The sequence below is a fragment of the Hyperolius riggenbachi genome, chromosome 8 (assembly GCF_040937935.1).
Source record: "Hyperolius riggenbachi isolate aHypRig1 chromosome 8, aHypRig1.pri, whole genome shotgun sequence".
Lineage (NCBI taxonomy): Eukaryota > Metazoa > Chordata > Amphibia > Anura > Hyperoliidae > Hyperolius > Hyperolius riggenbachi.
The window spans coordinates 132,056,342-132,075,964 of NC_090653.1; the positions used below are offsets into that span (position 1 = coordinate 132,056,342).

General features: G+C 45.3%; 1 protein-coding gene across 1 annotated transcript in view; it reads right to left on the reverse strand.

The window, feature by feature from the left end:
* ALG13 (ALG13 UDP-N-acetylglucosaminyltransferase subunit) overlaps positions 1-19,623 on the reverse strand; it is a 211,349-nt gene that overhangs the window by 149,595 nt on the left and 42,131 nt on the right. The gene's annotated exons all lie outside the window — the stretch shown is intronic.

Genomic DNA, 19,623 nt, shown 5'->3' on the forward strand with positions numbered 1-19,623 from the left:
CATTTGCAGAGCATTTAGGGAAATCGCTAGCGATTGAAAGCGATCCCTAATCGCTCATTTTATCTTTCACACCTGACGCTGCTTTTCGGTGCGTTGCGATACAATGCACCCGGGAGATTTTAATCGTCGGGAGCCGGCGTTTTCCCGTTGGGTTAATTAATTGCTACCGCCGCTGATTGCGTCGCACCGCAGCATCCCGATGACACGCCGCAACGCATATAAGGATGTGAAAGAGCCTTTAAGCTAGGTTCACAGTGGCTATTGTGTTGCGTTCCCTGATCGGGAAAGCGGTGCCGCATGTTCTCCGCATCCGTTATATACAGTCAAGGATACAGTAAATGAAAAGTATGCGTTACTATCACTTTTAAAGCATGCATTTTGTGGTAACATACTGCATGCAGTGCGTCATGATGCCACAAGCCTTATACCGCAATGCACTAGCCGCACACTGAACGGCACTTAGGTGGAGCATTGTAGTGCTGCAAGCCACGTTACAAAGCAGCCTTTTTGCCAGACCGCTGAAAATATAGTCTAAAAAAAATTGACACTGCACATTACCTTGCACATCAGTTGTTTGTCTTTTATAACTGAAAGCAGCAGACAATGGCTATCATTCATGAACAGGCTGTCGGTAAAAAGAATTAGTGCGGGAAAACACCGCTGGTGAATTTTTAGACTTCTGGGTGGGCATTCATAAAGATGTATCCATGTGCGGAAGCAGTGCGGAGATTCTCCGAGCTAAGCTGGCGGTAGGCAGGCGGAGACACGGAAGCTGCAGAGTTGATACATTTCTCTGGGCTCTATTCATAAAACCTTACCGCAAGTTTTCCGCTCAAAACAGCGGATTTTCCCGTCCATTTAGCAAAGTGGGCATTCAAAAAAGCTGTTCCCGCATGAAAATCTACAATCCCCCAGCAGAGCGAGAAATTTCCGCCTTCTCCAGTGTTTTTCTAGATTTATCTAGAAAAAAGTAACAAAATGGCCATTCATAAAGATTAGAGGAAGCGGTATGTGGACGGGAAATACCGCTTCCTCTGATTTTGCGGATTACATACAAGTGAATGGGACAGACCTCCCAGAGAGAGCAGTGCATGGAGGGACTCTGCCGGCTGAAGTGTTTCTGCATGCCTTCCGACAGCTTACCGCCAGCTTTCAGCGGGAGATCTCCGCTCTTGCATCGCAGCTGGCAAGATTTCTTTGAATGACCACCCAGAAGTGTAAAATACCGCTGCGGTATTTTCCCTCCAGGAGTTTTCTCGCAACAACTTTTTTATGAATAGAGCCCACAGTGTTCCGCTCTGCTGCAGCTGCCTGGGAGGTCTGTGTGTCTCCATTCACTTACATTGGTAATCCCACATCAGAGGGAGCGGTACTTCCCGACCTCACACCGCTTGCGGTGATCTTCATGAATGAACATTTTGCTACATTTGTACCGATAATCACCGCACAAGGCGGTGATTTATCACTCTGCTCGGTAGTGTCATTTTTCCGTGCGGAAAGAGGCTTTATGAATGCTGACTTTGCCGAGTGGTCGGTAAAGTCAGCTGTTTTAAGCATTTCCGCATGCGGAAATGCTTTATGAATGATAGCCAATGGCTATCATTCATAAAAGTGTGGTCAGCAAAGTAAATCCATGCGGGAAAATACAGCTTTCTGTATTTTAGACTTCTGGCTGCTCATTCATAAAATGTTGCCAGTTGCGATAGCTGTGCGGAGATTTCCCGAACTAGGCTGGCGGTAGGCAGGCGGTAGGCTTGCGGAAACACAGGAAGCAGCCGAGTTGATACATTTCTCCGTGTTCCGCTCTACTGCAGCTGCCTGGGAGGTCTGTGTCTATTAACTTAACATGGTTATCGACCACATCCAAGGGAGTGGTTTTTCCTGTCCTCATACCACTTGCGTAAACCTTTATGACTTATTACTTAACATTTTGTTACATTTGTTACGATAGTCACCGCACAAGGCGGTGATTTATCACTCTGCTCGGTAATGCCAGCTTTTCATGCGGAAAGAGCCTTTATGAATGGAGATGTATATGCACAAAAGAAAGAGTTGACTCTAGGGTGCATGTGAGGTAAAAAATCAAGTACTTTATTATACTAAATAATAATGGTAAAAAACATTAGAACATCAATAACCACATACAATAACATATAACCGTATTAAAAATGGAGGCAAGAAAAGTGCTGTGCATCATGAAATCATATTTATACAGGCCTTGGGTCATTTAGTCCTGTGGAGTTTGGGGACTGCAGCCCCTTCTCCATTTGTTTTTCATGATGCACAGCACTTTTCTTGCCTCCATTTTTAATACGGTTATATGTTATTGTATGTGGTTATTGATGTTCTAATGTTTTTTACCATTATTATTTAGTATAATAAAGTACTTGATTTTTTACCTCACATGCACCCTAGAGTCAACTCTTTCTTTTGTGCATATACATTGTCTTATGTTGACATGGTGCATGTGAGATGTTTATAAGGGCTTAATAATTTTTTTCTGCTTTTCAAGTTTAATAGGGGTATTCCGCCTACCTTATTAAAGTAATTATTTTTCATTCATATGAATGGAGATCTTCTTGCTATGTGTTTGGTAAAGTCGGTTGTTTTCAGCATTTCCGCATGCGGGAATGCTTTATGAATGATAGCCAAAGTGTAAACGGAGCTTAAAGAGAACCTGTACTGAGTAAAATTATTTAAAATAAACACATGAGGTAACTTCAAATGAACATTACATAGTTACCTTGCCATCAGTTCCTCTCAGAAGCGCACCATTTTCTTCTGACAATGACCCCTTCCAGTTCTGACAACATTTTGTCAGAATTGAAATATATCGGTTGCTGTCAGTTATTTATCAGTTGCTGTCAGTTATAGCTGAGAGGACAACTGATGTGCCAAGTAATGTCTATGTTTTCATATGGCTCAAGTAGGCAATGGTACAGTTTAACAGTGTGTTGACCAGAAAGCTGTTATGGGGTAATGGCCACTTTCAAAATGGAGGACGGGAAATTCCCTTGGTGACAGTGGACAAATCGGACGTGGGAAAGGAAAGAGAGATTAAGGAGTAGATTACACGAGTGGTAAGTATGACTTGTTTATGTTTATTTTGACTTTAATTTTCAGTTCAGGTTTTCTTTAAGGCTGGTTTCACAGTGGGACGTTAAAGTCCCACGTTACAGCAGCCAGTAACGCAGCCTAACTCACAGCACTGTAAAATCAATTGTGCTGTTCACAGTGCACACGTTGGGTTACATAGTAACGCAGCACGTTTAGGCTACTTACACACCAAGACGTTGCGTTTTAGGGGACGTTATGGTCGCATAACGTGCCCCTAACGCAACGTATGGTGGTGTTGAAGTTGGACGTCAGATTGAGCTGCGCTATGCAGCTCTTAAAGCAGCCGCTCAGGTTAGTGATAGGAAGTCCGGATCTTTTTAAGGATTCGGATCATTTGAATCGGATCATTGAAAAGATCCAGATCTTTGAACCGCATCATTTGAATCATTTTACTAGGGAAGCAGACTGGGGGAAATGACTAGCAGGACAGGACTTTCCCTGCACTGTACATTCTGTATGTTCCTGTTTCTTCCAGACAGACATCCACTGTGAACCGAATCTTTCATTGTGATGATCCGGATGATTTGACTCACAAAAAAGATCCGGATCAAATGAACGATTCGTTCATGATCAGGACAACACTACAGTCCTACCAAGAGTCTCTGCAGTGCAGTGAATATTAGCCATGTGGCTGGCTGCAGAGGAGGAGGGGAGACCTCCTCCTCCAACCTTACTGAGCATGTGCAAGCAGTCAAACGCTGCTTAGCCCAGTATAACGTACAGCATGCAGCACTTTGTTTAAACATGCTGCGTTACAATGTAACACAACGTGTGCACTGTGAACAGCACAATTGATTTTACAGTGCTGTGAGTTAGGCTGCGTTACTGGCTGCTGTAACGTGGGACTTTAAGTTTAACGTCCCACTGTGAAACCAGCCTGAAACAAAGTGCTGCATGCTGTACGTTATACTGGGCTGAGCAGCGTTAGACTGCTTGCACATGCTCAGTAATGTTGGAGTAGGAGGTCTCCCCTCCTCCTCTGCAGCCAGCCACATGGCTAATTAATATTCACTGCACTGCAGAGACTCTTGGTAGGACTGTAGTGTTGTCCGGATCATGAATGAATCGTTCATTTGAGCCGAATCTTTTTTGTGAGTCGAATCATCCGGATCATCACAATGAAAGATTCGGTTCACAGTGGATGTCTGTCTGGAAGAAACAGGAACATACAGAATGTACAGTGCAGGGAAAGTCCTGTCCTGCTAGTCATTTCACCCAGTCTGCTTCCCTAGTAAAATGATTCAAATGATTCGGTTCAAAGATCCGGATCTTTTCAATGATCCGATTCAAATGATCCGAATCCTTAAAAAGATCCGGACTTCCTATCACTAACCTGGAGCGGCTGCTTTGAGAGCTGCATAACGCAGCTCAATCTGACGTCCAACTTCAACACCACCATACGTTGCGTTAGGGGCACGTTATGCGACCATAACGTCCCCTAAAACGCAACGTCTTGGTGTGTAAGTAGCCTAAGGATAGGTTCACAGTTAGAGCTGCATTGCGTTTCAAGGAACGCAACAGAATGGGAAAGCAGTGAACGTAATCAGCGTGTTGCGTTGCATACAGTGAAACATACTGTTAATGGAAGCAGGAAATTTGGCCGCCTGAGGCAAGTGGACAAAAAGGGTGCCGCCATTGACGTTTATAAACATACATACCATAGTTATCGTTTCTATCTACATAATGTTTCATAACTAAAACGATATTTAGTGGAATAGTGGAAAATACAACATTCCTTATACAACTAAATATATTGATTTAAAAAATAATTTGATAAACAATATGGGAGTTTTAGGGTTAGGCACTATGGGGGGGGGGCTTAGTGTTAGGGACCACCAGGAGGGAAACAGTAAAAAAGGGCGCAGGTGGCTAGTGGACAAATCGGGTGCCGCCATTCACTCCCAGAATAAATATTGTTTACTGGGCGGCGAACAGGAAAAAAGGGCGCCCGAGAATAATAACGTTTTCCAACGGCGCCCGAAGATTTTTAATGTTTTATAACTGCTTGTGATGATTTACGTTTACTATTTCAATAAAACATTATTTTAAATGTTATCCCTTACTGTTTGCAAAACATTATTATTCACAAAATAAAGCGATCAGTACGTAACGTAAATTGTAATATTTTATCCTTTACTGTTTCTAAAACATTATTCTACACACAATACAGTGATCACTAAGGAGGGTCTTAGGTTTAGGCACCACCAGGGGGGGTCTTAGGTTTAGGCACCATCAGGGGAGTCTTAGGTTTAGGCACCACCAGGGGGGTCTTAGGCTTAGGCACCACCAGGGGGGTCTTAGGTTTAGGCACCACCAGGGGGGTCTTAGGTTTAGGTACCACCAGGGGACTCTTAGGTTTAGGCACCACCAGGGGGGCTTAGGTTTAGGCACCACCAGGGGGGTCTTAGGTTTAGGCACCATCAGGGGAGTCTTAGGTTTAGGCACCACCAGGGGGGTCTTAGGCTTAGGCACCACTAGGGGGGTCTTAGGTTTAGGCACCACCAGGGGGGTCTTAGGTTTAGGCACCACCAGGGGGGTCTTAGGTTTAGGCACCACCAGGGGGGTCTTAGGTTTAGGCACCACCAGGGGGGGTCTTAGGTTTAGGCACCATCAGGGGGGGTCTTAGGTTTAGGCACCATCAGGGGGGTCTTAGGTTTAGGCACCATCAGGGGGGTCTTAGGTTTAGGCACCACCAGGGGGGTCTTAGGTTTAGGCACCACCAGGGGGGGTCTTAGGTTTAGGCACCATCAGGGGGGTCTCAGGTTTAGGCACCACCAGGGGGGTCTTAGGTTTAGGCACCACCAGGGGGGTCTTAGGTTTAGGCACCACCAGGGGGGTCTTAGGTTTAGGCACCACCAGGGGGGTCTTAGGTTTAGGCACCATCAGGGGAGTCTTAGGTTTAGGCACCACCAGGGGGGGTCTTAGGTTTAGTCACCACCAGGGGGGTCTTAGGTAGGTACAGGGAGGGTTGCTTACTAATTTTTTTTAAACGTTATTATACATTTCACTTTTTAAACGGAAGATTAACGTTTTCACAATTGCCGATTTCATGCACATTATTTAATGATTTATAACTTTATAAAACATTATTTTTAAACGAAATATAGTACATTATATTTTTAAATGTTATCCGTGTTTATCGTTTAAAACCCCGCGCCCTTTTTTCCCAGCGCCCCTTTTTAACATACTCCACCAGGAGGGTCTTAGGGTTAGGCACCACCAGGAGGGTCTTAGGCTTAGGCATCACCTGGGGGGTCTAAGGGTTAGGGATAGGTAGAGGGAGGGTTCTGTGTGAGAGTAGGGTTAGATTTAATTGTAGTAAAAGGTTAGTTATATATACTAATGTTTTACTACAGTTATTATGAATGTACTTTTTTTCATTGTTATAAACAATATTTTAGGATTTTATTACATGAAGAAACAATAAATGAAGGTAATACACAATATTATACAATTATACATATATTATCGTTTTCAGTGTTATAAACAATATTTTCAGATTTTTTTTTTTACATGAAGAAACGATAAAGAAAGGTTATACACAATAGTATACAATTATACATATATTATCATTTTCAGTGTTATAAACTATATTTTTTAGATTTTTATTACAACAAGAAATGATAAAATATGGTTGACAAAATCATTAAATTTCGGCTACATCATGTGCCCTTTTTTCCAGGCGCCCTTTTTTAATGTACGCACTTGTCAATGAAAAGTATGCTTCACTGTACCATTAATGAGGCAATTATCAGATACGTATTATACATTATACTACATGCAGCGCATTGGGATATTGCACTCCATCAGACTGCACTGCAATAGACGTTGCATTGTGAATGTCGCATTGTTTTTGTATTGCAGTGTTTCATTTGGCATTACAATACACCTATTATGATGCACCACATAACTCCACTGTGAATTGAGCCTAAAGCTGATATTTCTCTTTCTGCTAAACACAGTACAAACCCTAAAGGCCCTTAAAGGACCCTGAGTAGTGACTTAAATTAAAAGATTTCACTTACCTGGGCCTTCCTCCAGCCCACCGTAGGCCACAAGGTCCCCCGGCGTCCTGGCTCTTCTCCGTGTCCCTCCGGCGGCTCCCGTTACCGGGGACACCCGGGCCGGCTCTTCCTGGATCCTGATGCTCATTGTCATCACGCTGCCCGCTACGCATCATCACGGCCGGCCAGCGTGACAGTTCTGCGCATGCGCAGTTTAGTGCCGTGATGACGCCGGGCGACCTTGCGGCCTACGGTGGGCTGGAGGAAGCGCTAGGTAAGTGAAATCTTTTAATTTAAGTCACTGCTCAGGGTCCCTTTAAACACTGAGTCAGTTGCACTGCGATCAGATCCCAATGTAGCTGAAAAGTCACACTATGCGTTTACTGCTGCAGTGCAACCATACAGTGCGTTGTGTTCCCTCTAAAAAAAATGGAACGGAAAAGTGGCACCACATGTTATGTGGTTGTTGAGTCACATAAAGTGAAGCATACAGCACAATAAAACTATGCCTTACTGCCACTGTAAACACACTCATTACCTGGTGAAGACACAGCATGCTGTGCGTCACTGCGTCATAACTCGCTCTCTGTAAAGCCCCACAGAAATAGAATTGCACTGCAATGCGGTGATATTGTCCATTGCGATGCAAAGGACACAATGTGGAAGGACCCTAAGGCTGCTTTCACAGTGAGACGTTACAGGCGCACGTCAGTGCAGCCTGTAACGCAGCCCACCGCACAGCAATGAAAAATCAATGGGCTGTTCACAGTGCCCACGTTGCGTTACACTGTAACGCAGCAGGCAAAAACAAAGTGCTGCGCGTTATAAGCGGCTAAGCCGCGTTAGACTGTTTGCACATGCTCAGTAGTGTTGGAGGAGGAGGTCTCCCCTCCTCCTCCGCGGCCAGGCACATGGCTAATTAATATTCACTGCACTCAGTGATGTGCAGTGTTTATTTCCTGGAGCGCCGCTCTAAGCGGCGATTGGCTGGCGGGACCACGTGATGCCGCATGCGTCCATTAGTACGCATCACAGGACGCGTGAAGAGCCGCTTAACGCGGCTCGATCTGACGTCCAGCTTCTACCCCACTGTGCGTTGCGTTAGGTGCACGTTATGCGACCTTAACGTAGCATCTAACGCAACGTCTTAGTGGGAAAGAAGCCTAAGGGTAGGAACACATTAGGTACTATGCTATGGAAAATGCATATGCAATTCTGCCTAGTGTGTTCCTACCCATAAGAGTAAAAAAATTCAAAGATGGGCTAATAAAATGAAACCCTTAGGCCTCTTTCATAGTGGGACGTTGCGTTTGATGCGACGTTAAAGTTGCACCTAACGCAGCGCATGTAGGTTATCAAATTAGACGTTATTTTGCACTGCGTTATGTGTCTCTTGGTGCACCGTTTTCGTCGCATACTGAGAAAACGAAAACGGCGCATGCATTACATTTAAAAAAAATAAAAAATTACTGAGCATGTGCAACACACATAACGCAGCAAATGTATTGCTAAACGCACAGCATGCAACACTTTCTAAATATTGCTACATGTTACACACAACGCAACGTGTGCACTGTGAATGTCGCACAGACTTTGTATTGCTGTGCGTTACTCTGCGTTATAATTTTTTATAATGTACGACTTTAACGTCCCACTGTGAAAGAGGCCTTAATTCTGAGACTGCTTTTTATTCAAACATCCACCACCACCATTTTACTAACGCATCGTGACATCTTACCTTCCTTGAACTGTAGAACGTGTTCTTTCTTATTGTTTGAGGCTGCCACCTTGTCCTCTTTCAGGCTGGTTTCACAGTGGGACGTTACAGGCGCACGTTAGAGCAGCCTGTAACGCACCCCACCGCACAGCAATGAAAAATCAATGGGCTGTTCACAGTGCCCACGTTGCGTTACATAGTAACGCTACGCCACCAGACAACGTACTGCATGCAGTACTTTCTAAGCGGCAGAGCCGCGTTAGACTGCTTGCACATGCTCAGTAACGTTGGGGAGGAGCGGAGAGCGGCCAGGCACATGGCTAATTAATATTCACTGCACTCAGTGACGTGCAGTGTTTACTTCCTGGAGCGGCCGCTCTGTGCAGCGATTAGCCGGCAGGACCACGTGATGCCGCATGCGCACAAGAGTACGCATCACGGCATCACTGACGCCAGAGTGAGCTGCACAACGCGGCTCACTCTGACGTCCACCTTAGAGAGCACCAGGCGTTGCGTTAGGGGCACGTTATGCGACCATAACGTCCCCTAAAACGCAACGTCCTGGTGTGAAACTAGCCTAAATGGTTAAATGCTTTCAGTTAAAATGTATACAGTGCCAGGGTGGATGTCAAATGTTATTTCAGTTTGCTTATTTTGTTGCTAGGTACATATAAAACATAACTGATCCACTTTGTTCCTTAAGGCCCTTTTCACAGTGGGATGTTTCGTTTGATGCGACGTTAAAGTCGCACAACGTGCCCCTAACGCAGCGCATGTAGGTTATAAAATTGGACGTTATTTTGCACTGCGTTATGTGTCTCTTGGTGCGCCGTTTTCGTTGCATACTGATGGAACGAAAACGGCGCATGTGTTACATTTAAAAAAAATATATATATTACTGAGCATGTGCAACACACATAACGCAGCAGATATATTGCTAAACGCACAGCATGCAGCACTTTTTTATAACGCTACACGTTACACACTAACGCAACATGTGCACTGTGAATGTCGCACAGACTTTGCATTGCTGTGCGTTACTCTGCATTAAAGTATTTTATAACGTGCAACTTTAACGTCGCACTGTGAAAGAGCCCTAAAGGGAATTGGCAACATTAAGGCCTCTTTTCCATGGACAGTTGATAGGCAGCGAAATGACTCTCAAACTCTCACAACTGCTCACTGCTGCCTGGTAACTGCTCACTGCTACTTCAAAACAAAAACAGGGAGCGCTCCATGGTGCATCACCATAAAAACCTTTTTATCCGCAATTCAAGTTATACTCACAAAATGTATGTTCAACAATTCGCTTATCAGCGGTAAGCCTATCTGCTTAACTCCCCGGCCGCTGAAGCTCTCACGCTGTGGCCAGCAGCGCCGTCTCGATGGATACCGTAGCTCGTCTCTGGGGGGTGGGGGTGCCTTACTCCAGGCGTGCTTGTAGCTTCATTACGCGTTTTGGCGCTCTGCGCCTTCGACAGATGACGCTACAAGCTAAAGCACGCCCCTTATATGGGGGTCTGCTGCCGTGGTCATGGTAACAGCTAAGGCGGCGGTTTGGGAGAACCAACATGATGCGAGAGGGGGGTGTGGCTGGCTGTAACCAGGCTCACTGCTGCCTGGCGACTGCTTGCTGAGCACACAGTTTAACAGTCAGTTGAAAAGAGGCCGTAGGCCCTGTTCACACTGCACGCGTTTCCAGCCGCGTTTTGGAAACGCGTGCAGGTGGCCGACACGCACGACATCAGACAGTGCATAGAGTACACTGTCTGATGTTCACACTGCATGCGTTCCAGACCTGTGCGGTCTGGGAACGCATGCTGCACGCATTTTTTGCCAAAACGCGTGGCTGTCCCATTCACTTTTCAGTGATGGGATCAGCCACGCAACGCATACAAACGCGGATGGCGTGCGTTCGTACGCGTTGCGTTCCGCATGCGTGCCCGTCCGCGTTTGTAATGTGAACGCGGTCTTAAAGAGAACCAGAGATAAAGAGCATAACAGATTTATACACACCTGGGGCTTTCTCCAGCTCCATCAGCCTGGATCGCTCCCACACCGCCGTCCTCCTCTGCCTCTGTCCGCTGGTACCGGGTCCCGTCATTTCGGCCAGTCGACGCGAGCGCAGTGTGCTCCCTCCGTTCTGCGCAGGCGCATGCGTAAAGAGCCAGAGGGAGCCCCTGCGCATGCGGAAAACTGGTCGCGTCCGGCGGAAGTGACGGGACCCGGTACCGGCGATAGAGGCAGCGGAGGACGGCGGCGCGGGAGTGATCCATGCGGATTGGGCTGGAGGAAGCCCCAGGTATGTATAAAATCTTTTTTCATTTTTTAGCTAGTCTTCGTCTCTGGTTCCCTTTAAGGTGGGTACACACATCAGATAAAAGTCATGTAATATGAGAGCCATACCTACACAGTCTATTCTATTGAGCTGAGCTCTTCATCAGGTAAAAAAATCTTTGCAAGATGCTGCTCACAAAGATGCTGTACACATGCAAAAGATCAACATCTGCAAAAGATCAGTTCCTGCAAATTGCATTCATAGTCTATGATATCTGCAAATCTCATATACACCTTGCTTAACAGACTTTCATCTGCAGATCAGATCCACCAGGATGGATCTTCAGATCTGCAGATGATTGTCTGATCTTCAGATACATGTTGCTGTTACTGTGCTGGCATTGTGGCAGCTGCAAATGAGTGGCTGCTACTGCTGCTGGCATAGTGGCGGCTGCTGGGGAGCGGCTCTTAGGGCCCGTTCAGACTGCAAAACGCGGACGGCCACGCATGCAGAACGCAACGCGTACGAATGCACGCCATCCGCGTTCGTATGCGTTGCGTGGCTGATCCCATCACTGAAAAGTGAATGGGACAGCCGCTTTTTTTGAAAAATCTGCGTGCAGCATGCGTTCCCGGACCGCACAGGTCCGGAACGCATGCAGTGTGAACATCAGACAGTGCACTCTATGCACTGTCTGATGTCCTGCGTGTCGGCCCCCCGCACGCGTTTCCAAAACGCGGCTGGAAACGCGTGCAGTCTGAACGGGCCCTAGGGCCTCTTTTCCACTAACTGTTTCTAGTTAGTGAAATGCCTCTCAAACTCTCACAACTGCTCACTGCTGCCTGGTAACTGCTTGTCGCTGCCTGGTAACTGCTCACTGCTGCCTGGCAACTGCTTGCTGAGCACACAGCTCAACAGTTCGTGGAAAAGAGGCTTTTCTGCTGCTGGCATTGTGGCGGCTGCTGGGGAGTGACTGTTACTGCTGCTGACATAGGCCTCTATTCATAAAAAGCAATGGGTATCAGGGCTCGTTTCCACTAGAGCGGTGCAGAATCGCCTGCATTCCACCGCGGACGAAATCGCATGCGGGTGCGATTCCGCATGCGTTTTTGCCGCGATTTCGCATGCGATTCCGCATAGGTAAGGTATATGCGAATTTAACCATGTCACTGCCTGTGTAAATTAACATTAATACCTATGCGAAATCGCATGCGATTTCGCGGCAAAAACCGCATGGTCACCCCGCATGTGATTTCCCTATTAGATACATTAGCGGCGATTCGCGCACATTCCTTCTGCACGCGAAATCTGACGGCTCTGCCGTGCAGATTTCTGCCGCACCAAAAAACGCTCCCGCAGCCGCACAAGTGGAAACGGCCCCATCCACTTACATTGCCTATGCGAATCCGCGTGCAGTGCCCGCATGCGGATTCGCTATAGTGGAAACGAGCCCTCATTCATAAAGCATTTCTGCATGCGGAAATGCTGAAAACAGCTGAATTTACCGAGCACTTGGCAAAGTGTTTATTCATAAAAGCTGTTTCCGTATGAAAAGCTGACATTCCCGAGCAGAGCGATAAATTACCGCCTTGTGCGGTGATTATCTTAAAAATGTTTACAAAATGTCAATTCATAAAAATTAACGCAAGCGGTATGAGGACGGGGGATTCCGCCTCCCTCGGCTGTGGCGATAACCATGCTAACTTAATGGAGACATACCTCCCAAGGCAGCTGCAGTAAGAGCAAAACATGGAGAAATGTATCAACTTGGCAGCTTCCTGTGTGTCGCCAAGCCTACCGCCTGCCTACCGACAGCCTAGTTCGGGAAATCTCCGCACAGCTATCGCAACTGTGCACTTTTTTTATGAATGACCACACAGAAGTCTAAATTACCGAAAGCAGTGTTTTCCTGCACTGATTTTCATTATGAATGATAGCCTTTGCGGTAATTACTATTCCCCCTCCAGGCTGCCATGGATAGTTGGGGAATTAAATAATTAGGCTTCCAGCGATTGCTGGAAGCCCAATTATTGTGTTTTTTCAGCAACTTCGTCTCCGCCTTCTGACGGCGCCGACGTTACTCGCTGAGCGCCGCTATAGACTGATTCCCATTACAGTCTATGGCGGCGCTGGCTGCGCCCAAATCTAGCAGCGCTGAAAAGCCCTGCTCCGGGGCAGCAGGCAGGGAGCTGTGTTTGTGTGACTACGTCTTCCCTTTAGATGTGCTGCAGCCACCAGGGGAAGCTCTTCTACCGCACAGAGGGCTCTATTCATAAAAAAGATGTGGCGAAAAAACTCCTGGAGGTAAAATACCGCAGCGGTATTTTACACTTCTGGGTGGTCATTCAAAAAAATCTTGAAAGCTGCGATGCAAGGCGGTAAGCTGTCGGAAGGCATGCGGAAACACTTCAGCCGGCAGAGTCCCTCCGTGCACTGCTCTCTCTGGGAGGTCTGTCCCATTCACTTGTATGTAATCCGCAAAATCAGAGGAAGCGGTATTTCCCGTCCACATACCGCTTCCTCTAATCTTTATGAATGGCCATTTTGTTACTTTTTTCTAGATAAATCTAGAAAAACACTGGAGAAGGCGGAAATTTCTCGCTCTGCTGGGGGATTGTAGATTTTCATGCGGGAACAGCTTTTATGAATGCCCACTTTGCTAAATGGACGGGAAAATCCGCTGTTTTGAGCGGAAAACTTGCGGTAAGGTTTTATGAATAGAGCCCAGAGACAGCATGGTCTGGAGAGCAGGTTATCAGCTGCTGTGGGCTGGAGAAAATTACAGACACTTTTTGGCCAGTAAATGAAGTGTGGGAATCTTTGTGAATTGACATTAAGGCCTCCTTTCCACAGACCGCTGATAGGCAGTGAAATGCCTCTCAAACTCTCTCAACTGCTCACTGTTGTCTAGTAACTGCTTGTTGCTGCATGATAACTGCTTACTGCTGCCTGGTAACTGCTTGTTGCTGCATGATAACTGCTTACTTCTGCCTGGTAACTGCTTGCTGAGCACACAGCTCAACAGTTCGTGGAAAGGGCCTAATTGGCATTTCCTGAGGTGATTAGCACACAAGTCGGTAATTTACCTTACTAGTCGGGAACTGTGATTTTTGTGTGCGGTAGCAGGTTTTGTGAATTGTAACTTGGGAAGGTGATGGGTAGAATCAGCTGTTTTGAACATTACCGAATGCGGTAATGCTTTGTGAATAGAGCCCAAGGAAGGGGCTGATAGCAGAGGGGGTAAAAGGTAGGCCCAGTCCAGAGCACTGCTTTCTCTATTAAGAGAAATATAAAAGCAGCCAATGGGCTCTATTCTCAACGAGTTACCGCATGAGTTAAATTAGGTAGTGATAAACATCGACCAAAATATCTCCATTTTGAAATTCAGAATTTTTTTTCTCCCTAAATTACCTCATGCGGTAAAAGTGAGGTAATTACCTCCAAAATGGGCTCTATTCTCAATGAGTTTCCGCATGCGGTAAAGTACATGCGGGAAGTTTGCACCCAAAATACCGGCAAGTTGGGATTCTCAAAATGTTCCGCATGTTTTTTCCGCATGCGGAAAAAGTGTGATAAAAGTGCGGGATTCATGCGGTAAAATTTCCGCAAAAGTCGGTATTTTCCGCAATAAAAGATCAATTCTCAAAGATGTTCAGGCGCATCTTTTCTTCGTTAATTACCGAATTTTTATCACCTACAAGAAGTAGGTGATATATTCCGCATCCCATTGACTTTAATGAAGTGTGGAGGCTTAAGGGCTGTGCTTGGTGGACTTTAACTTTTTTTTTTTAAACACTTTTTCATGCGACCTTTTTACCGCATGATTCCCGCATGAATAATGGCTGTTTCCGCATCTTTTTTCCCGCATGCGGCAAACATGCGGAAAATGTTAGTGAATGCTAAAAAAATGCGGAGTTTACCGCTGGCGGGAATTTACCGGTAAAATTTTGCGGTACTTTTGGCTCTTTGAGAATAGAGCCCAATGTATCTCCAATTTAAGGTTCTCAATTGAAAAGTTGGTGTTAATTAAGGATTTTTTTATCACCTACAAATGGTAGGCGATAATTATCACGTCTCTGCTTTTGGCCTTCAGGATGGAGCCTTTTGAGATTTGTTTGCTCGAATTTATGTCAATTTTACATAGAAGGCAGAAAAGACTAGTGTGTCTAACCTCAAGGCGCACTTTCCTCGTACAGTCTTTTAGATAATTTTATAGATGCCGAGGAGGAAATTCATCTCTGCTCTAAAAGATAAGCAACAGTATAATAACCTTTAAAGACAAACTTTTTTGTTATAGCTGATACAAATCTAACAAAAAATCTCCAGTGTATGTACTTCCTGCTTTCATGGAAGCAGACATAGGGTTAACATTCTGTGTTTACACATTAGCTGCTCTGCTGAGGCAGCCAGCTGGCACAGCTGAGAGCTCAGCTCAAATTACAGTTGTGATTATTCACAGATGAAGGGGAATTAGACAGGCTAAATTATATACATACAGGGTGCATTTCTATGGGCTCTATTCTCAAAGAGCCAAAAGGACCGCAAAATTTTAGCGCTAAATTCCCGCCAGCGGTAAACTCCGCATTTTTTCAGCATTCACTAACATTTTCCGCATGTTTTCCGCATGCGGGAAAAAAGATGCGGAAACAGGCATTATTCATGCGGGAATCATGCGGTAAAAAGGTCGCATGAAAAAGTGTTTAAAAAAAAAAAGTTAAAGTCCACCAAGCACAGCCCTTAAGCCTCCACACTTCATTAAAGTCAATGGGATGCGGAATATATCACCTACTACTTGTAGGTGATAAAAATTCGGTAATTAACGAAGAAATGATGCGCCTGAACATCTTTGAGAATTGATCTTTTATTGCGGAAAATACCGACTTTTGTGGAAATTTTACCGCATGAATCCCGCACTTTTATCACACTTTTTCCGCATGCGGAAAAAACATGCGGAACATTTTGAGAATCCCAACTTGCCGGTATTTTGGGTGCAAACTTCCCGCATGTACTTTACCGCATGCGGGAAGTCTTTGAGAATAGAGCCCTATATGTTTTCCTTCTGTCCTGTGCAAGAGTTGAGGTTCCACTTTAAATGTGACAGGCTTTCCTGGGTCCTCTCTGTGTAATGGGTGACAAGCATATGGGCTGCCTTACAGTGCTCAAAAAAGCTTTATTTCCGTACAAATTACTGACAGTTTTATCACCTGTTTTACCACACTTTTATCAAACATTTATCACACTTGGTACATTTTAAGTGAATAATCAATATTTTCAGTGAATTATCACTGGAGGTAATTTTTCACCCAAAAAAGAGTTACCGCACATGGTTTTGTGAATAGAGCCCAATCAATCAAGGCCAGTAAAATGTTCTCCAGGATGCAATGGGCTCTATTCTCAAAGACTTCCCGCATGCGGTAAAGTACATGCGGGAAGTTTGCACCCAAAATACCGGCAAGTTGGGATTCTCAAAATGTTCCGCATGTTTTTTCCGCATGCGGAAAAAGTGTGATAAAAGTGCGGGATTCATGCGGTAAAATTTCCGCAAAAGTCGGTATTTTCCGCAATAAAAGATCAATTCTCAAAGATGTTCAGGCGCATCTTTTCTTCGTTAATTACCGAATTTTTATCACCTACAAGAAGTAGGTGATATATTCCGCATCCCATTGACTTTAATGAAGTGTGGAGGCTTAAGGGCTGTGCTTGGTGGACTTTAACTTTTTTTTTTTAAACACTTTTTCATGCGACCTTTTTACCGCATGATTCCCGCATGAATAATGGCTGTTTCCGCATCTTTTTTCCCGCATGCGGCAAACATGCGGAAAATGTTAGTGAATGCTAAAAAAATGCGGAGTTTACCGCTGGCGGGAATTTACCGGTAAAATTTTGCGGTACTTTTGGCTCTTTGAGAATAGAGCCCAATGCAGAGGTGTCCACCTCCTACCTGCCAGGCCCTAATTGCTTATTCAGTCTTCAGGTGCTTTTCCCCTCCCCTGATTGCCTTCTAATTGCTTGCTCAGGCTGATATTGAGAAGTACTCATTCTCCTTGTAGACTGCTCACCTGGCTGATGAGAGAGGTGCCCCCAATTCAATCCCTCCCCTGATCATCCATACTAGGGTTATGTAGCCAGACATTCACCACTCCTTGTGACATGCCACTTGTATCAGGGCTGGTGCACACCAGAGCGGTTCTTGAGCGTTTTTAAAAAATACTAGCTGTTTGAAAACCGCTTGGGTAATGTATTACAATGGGCTGGTGCACACCAGAGCGGTTTGTTTTTTCCAGGGCTGTGGAGTCGGTCCAAAAATCCACCGACTCAGACTCCTCAGTTTAGGATTCCACCGACTCCGACTCCTCTAATTTGCATATTACAATTTTGTTGATTAAAAGTATGTAACATGAAATTCGTCTCTTAACTGCCAACGCTTAGGAATTTTACAAGACAACTGAAGTGAGAAGGATATGTAGACTACTATATTTATTCCCTTTAGACTAAAACTAGTCCTTGGTAAGAGTACTTGTAAAAGGTACAAACCGGAACAAAGAACATCTATCAGGCCCTAGGCAATGTAAGTGTGGGTACATGTAAGAATGATGTGCAGGTACTCTGCATGGAAATGAGGAGATTGTAAACAGACAACACCTCTGTGTTCAATGTGCACAGCATTCTCAGTGGATTCCCTGCAGCTCTGTGGGGAGTGCATATGTAGAGTATAGTACTACTGTGTAACAAAGTAAACCTGAGACAGATGAAATTAAAGTTTTATACATACCTGGGGCTTCCTCCAGCCGCCTTCAGGATAATCAGTCCTTCGTTGTCCTCCTCCACCACCTGAATCTTCTGCTATGAGTCCAGATACTTGAGCCAGTCGGGCGTAGTGCTCATGCACACACTCCGCCGCCAGGAGCATACTACACCTGTGCAGCACTATTGCGCAGGTGCAGAATGTTCCTGGCTGTGGGAGCAGCATGCGGCCGGACAGCGCTGACTGGCTGAATTACCAGGACTCATAGCAGAAGATCCGGGTGGTGGAGGACAGCGAGGGACTGATTAGCCTGAAGGGGGCTGGAGGAAGCCCCAGGTATGTATAAAACTTTACTTTTCATCCGTCTCAGTTACCCTTTAATTTGTAGTCACCAAACCAAATTTTAACAACATATCAAATTATTTGATTTCATCAGCAAAGAGAGTGCGTAAATTTGCATAAATCAGCATCAATGCAGAATTATTTCCATCTCATTGACCATCTCTATTAGTGACACAGCTACACATCAGGCTTTATTCTTACAGCATAGATGTTATTTAGTATATATAAGAGATTCCTGTGTACACATCATATATACAGTCACAATCAGATATGTATATCTGACCTTAAAAATACGGGGACTGCTTTATTGAAGCAGCACAAGTAACTCATTTTGATTGGTTTATTTCATTTTTGTGGACTAAGCACAGCTATTACTGTATATATACATTATTTTTAATGACTATTATCTGAGAAATAGAACATTTTATCATATTTTCTATTTTAATTACAGTTACAAATTCATTAGGAGTCGGAGTCAGAGTCGGTGCATTTTTTCCCGACTCCGACTCCGACTCCAGGCACCCAAAATTGCCCGACTCCACGACTCCGACTCCACAGCCCTGTTTTTTTCCACAAATGCAAACTCGGGGGGCTGCAGCATCTTTTAGATTTCTGAGGTGTTTCTGCCTCAATGTTAAAGTATAAGAAAGTGTAAAACCGCTCTGCAAACTGCTACATCAGAGCGGTTTTCCAGGCGTTTTTGTTACAGAAGCTGTTCAGTAACAGCTTTACTGTAACAATATATGAAATATGCTACACAAAAACGCTAGGCATGTTTAGGAAACCTCTCTAAACATGCCTAAAATTGCTCCGAAAATCTGCTTCAAAAACATCTAACGTTTTGTGGATCTGCAAGAGGTTTTTGGTGTGCACTGGACCTCAGAGTGGAAAGGCATGGGGCTGGGACTGACTCCCTGTCAGCAGGGGATGAGAGCATGGTTGTGCTGTGCAGGATGGCATTAATCTCTTTTGTGATTGGAGAGGAGAGCCCCCCCCCCCCCCCCCCAACCTGGAATCTCATCTCAGTGCAGTTGCCACTGCACTGCTCAGGCATGACAATGCGGAGCAGTGCTTTTCGGCACTGCTAGATTTGGGCGCAGCTGGTGCCGCCATAGACTATAATGGGAATCAGTCTATAGCGGCGCTCAGTGCGTAACGTCGGCACTGTCAGAAGACTGAGCCGAAGTTGCTTAAAAAAAACACAATAATCCAGCACAATAATCCGGCCTCCAGCAATCGCTAGAAGCCGAATTATATCATTTCCCACTATCCATGGTGGCCTGGAGGGGGAATAGTAATACGGCCCGGACTTGTGCAGAAGCAGGATCAGCCCTATACCGGCTGTATCCTGCGCCCATGTCTCCCCGCGCCGATTTCAAATGTACTCTGACAATGGGCTCTATTCACTATCACACATGCG